General features: G+C 43.7%; 1 non-coding gene across 1 annotated transcript; it reads left to right on the forward strand.

The window, feature by feature from the left end:
• Window positions 1–812: 812 nt before the first annotated feature.
• Window positions 813–997, forward strand: LOC131936716 (U2 spliceosomal RNA). Its single transcript, XR_009386086.1, has one exon. It is a non-coding gene; the product is annotated as a U2 spliceosomal RNA (small nuclear RNA).
• Window positions 998–4,165: the final 3,168 nt, after the last annotated feature.

The following is a 4,165-nucleotide window of genomic DNA, read 5'->3' on the forward strand; positions in this document are numbered from 1 at the left end:
AAACGCCGCCCAAAAAACAGCCTCCAGCTCACAAACCAACGCCACCCGCCCAACCAGCAACAATACCAAGCAGGCCAACTAGCCCCGATACAAAGGCAACGAAACCACCAATCATCAAACCTACTACATCAACAATCGTTATACCCAACTTTGCTACAATAACCACGCCGCAACCAAGCCCTAAAGGGGTAATACTTACATCCCCAAGCATGGCCAGCAAACCAAACAAACTCAGTACAGAGCCAGAAATGGACACAAACACAAGCTCCAAAAGAAAAAAAGAAGACAGCCCCACAGAAACTAAACCAATAACAAAAAGCCTTAAACCCACAAGGATAACTCACGACATAACACAGTGCAAATTCTGCACCCAACAATTCGAAACAGAATGGGAACTGGATACGCACGAATACTCAAGACATCTAAAATTCAAGCAGTGCAAAGTTTGTGAAGACAAACAACCATATGCGAACATACTTAGACACTACGAAGAAAACCACCCCAGCATACAAATGTACGATTGTAACATATGCACAGTAACCCTCCCACTAGAGGGAATACGGGAGCATACAAGAAACCTGCATCCGGATGCCCAAAATGCAAAACCAAAGAAGGCAAAATAACAAGTAACATGTACTATAGACGTTTTGTATTAGACATAAATAGAGCTTTGAATATTGTATAATGTAATTTAACCTTAGACGTTTTGTATAAGGAAAGGAAACAGTAAGAAATTTACTTGAACCTCTTTTATGTAATGCTATGCATTGTATTTATTTTAACATGCTCACCATTAAACGCAAAAAAAAAAAGTATCTGTTCAAAAAAAAAAAAAAAAAAGTATCTGTTCTTATCAGCTTAATATCTGATACGTGGCTCATTGAGTCACTACGATATTAAACTGATTTTTGGTACTCGGCGGGATGCCCGGGGCTTGCTCCGCTCTCGCCACGGGTCGGCCCGGTATTGCAGTTCTTCCGGGAATGGCCCATTCAAAAAATAAAAAAAAAAAAAAAAAAAAAAAAAAAAAAAAAAAAAAAAAAAAAAAAAAAAATGTAATGGTTAAAGCATCATTTGTTACATGCATGAAATGCCTCGTCGCCTCATTCTTTATATATATATATATATATATATATATGTGACCTAGGCTAGTTGCATCTATCCTGTTCGCAACGCCCAATGTGACCTTTCCCGAGTCTATCCTGCCCGACAACGCCAATTGTAACGAGTTGAACCACTCATGCTACACAACATCGACTACAGTAGAAAGACTCGAAGATGCAGGTTCGCTATTGATCCTTTTATTACATGAATCAAGAAATGTTTCAATATAACACAATGAATCAACAGAGATGTTTCACAATAATAGTCTGAATCAACTGACCCCTAACAGTCCTCACTAGGCTTCATATAACTGAATCCACATGTCTATTGTCCTTCTTAACACAATATAACCAACTTGAGTATGTCACACAGACTGACTGATCTAAAGCAAGCGACGACGACGGAAGAGAGAGCGAGTCCTGCCGTGCCCTCCTATTTATGCCTTGTATCCGTACTTGTCTCCGTACTTGTATTCCTCCGTAATCGATACTTGTACTCGATCTCCGACCACCAGTTGCGTAGTTCAAACGTACAGACCGTAAAATAACATCTGCGTCCTATCCATCAAAGTTGACAGGCCGTCTGAATACCGTTTCCCAAAATAGCACGCCTTGGCTTTGAGGTTGTTATCAGCCCGACCCAATAAGCCACCTGTTATCGGTTGCATCAGACCAACACCGTGTCTCGGCTTCTCGTTCGTTATCATTTGTAACTGGTAGTTAGGCCTACCCCAGTTACATCCACCCCTGCTTTTTTTGTGTGTTTTCAACCACAAACAACGCCTGGCAGGTGCACTCCTCCAAAGTCAATCGCACAGTCGTAAAAAAAAAATCTATTGTTCCACTCACTGTCCACGACGTTCCATTCGTATACGATTGACAGTTCTACCTATTTCACATATCAACTGTGTCTACACCATCTTTCTGAGACACAAAACAGTTCTAGAATTCACATCCACCCTTTCCATTTGGTGCCTTCACCAGTTCACTTCTATAGCTCTTTGAACAGTCTGTTCTCATACCAGCGCGACCATGAAAGAATTGATGGTTGCTGACAAAAAATTTCGTATTCCTTCTGTTCCTTAAACTTCTCCGCGGACCACTTATCTGATGGTCTACTGTCTCTCTGCTTCTGGAGGGACCGGGATCCTCATTGTTGCCGGTATCCTCCCCTTGCGTATCGCTGTTGTTCTGTTGATGGTGATATGGTTCCGGAATGGGTATGTGACTTTCCGTTATAGTTTCCGGTTCCCTAATTGTCTTGGATTTCCTTGTGTGTACTTGCTCTTCTTGCCTATTCCAATATTTCTTTAATTGAGCAATATTCGCCCACCGATCCGGTTTGGCGTGATCGATGGGTCTTATCTTAAAGGGGCCACCTGCTGCTTTAGGCATCTCCACGACTTGCCATATCTCCTGTCCCCAGAGATCGTGGATTTTGTTTCTGCCTAACGGGTGGCTACGCAGTAATACCCTGTCATTCAGTTTGAGTGGCGGGTCCTTCGTCTGTATCGGCGGTTCCCTTCGCCGAGATTCATGTTCTAGTCTTTCCTGTACTACCCTGTACATTTCTCTAATTCTTCTCATATGTTCATTCACATATTCCAGTGCGGTGTATGAGCCAGTCATACTCTCCCTTTTTCCTAGGAACAAATCAAGAGGGAGTCGAGCCTCTCGTCCGAACAGCAACATGTATGGCGTAAAGCCGGTTGTGGCATGGGGTGTGCAGTTGTATAGATATACCAACTCTGGGAGAAAATCAGGCCAACGTTTTTTTTGTTCAGGTTCTAGCGTACGCAGCAAATCATGCATGCTGCGGTTGAACCGTTCACACTGTCCGTTTCCCTTCGGATTAAATGTGGTTGTTCTAGATTTGTTGATCCCGTAGTGGCTGCACAGTTGGTTAATTACTTCTGACTCGAAAGCCCTTCCTTGGTCAGAGTGTAATTGTCTTGGTATGCCATATTTGATGAACCAATGTTGTAATAAGACCTTTGCCACTGTTTTGGCAGTCTGATCTCGTGTGGGCACCGCCACAGTCCATTTGGTGAATACATCAGTCATTACCAACACATGTTCCGTCCCATCCGATGATTGCTCCAACGACGTAAAGTCCATAGCCACAATCTCTAGTGGTTTTGTCGCTAGTAGGTGTCCTGATGGCTGTCTCATTTTGACAACTGGCATTTTCGCATGCTGACACCTCACGCAAGCCTCACAATGGCGTTTGACCTCCATTTCCATATTGGGCCAGTAACACCTCCGTCGTAATATTTTGTGGGTTCTGTCCTGACCCTGGTGTCCTGCCCTGTCATGTGCCAACCTTAGCACTTCTCCTCGTAATTGTCCCGGCACCACCACCTGGTGTATTGTGCCATCAATTTGGTCATGAATTCTCCGCATGAGAACACCATCCTTTATACTGAGACGGTTCCACTGACTCAGTATTTTCTTTGTTTCTCGACCAAATTGTTCTCTTTCCCTCCTTCCTGGGAATTTTTGTTCCTGGACGTGTTTCAATAGCGGTTGTAAGCCACTATCCGTTCTCTGGGCATCTCTTATCTTTTGGTGATTAAGGCAATTAAAATCACTACTGTCCATATGTTCGGGTTCCGTGGATATGTGCTCCACCCCGGTCTGCCCGTTCTGCATCACTTGTACCCCATGAGGGATATCTGTTGACGCTCTGACCTCACATATTCCTGTCAGTGTTTCCTCCTCATCACCCGGTCTCTCGTAAGGATTCCTTGATAAGGCGTCCGCATTGCCATTGGACCGCCCCGGGCGATACTTTATCTCTAGGTCAAAGAGTGCCAATTCTGCTGCCCATCGCTGTTCGATGGATCCCAACTTTGCTGTCTTTAGGTGACTCAAGGGGTTATTGTCAGTGTATACCACACATTTAGCACCTAATAGATAGTCCCTGAATTTCTCAGTCACAGCCCATTTTAATGTCAAAAGTTCTAGTTTCATGGCGCTGTAATTTGTCATGTTTCTCTCTGATCCCTTCAGAGCTCGACTGGCATACGCAATAACCCTGAAACCTTGCTTTTGTTGTTGTG

Source organism: Physella acuta, unplaced genomic scaffold (genome assembly GCF_028476545.2).
Source record: "Physella acuta isolate Inbredline_101_S28 unplaced genomic scaffold, ASM2847654v3 ptg000015l, whole genome shotgun sequence".
In the NCBI taxonomy this organism is placed as follows: Eukaryota; Metazoa; Mollusca; class Gastropoda; family Physidae; genus Physella; species Physella acuta.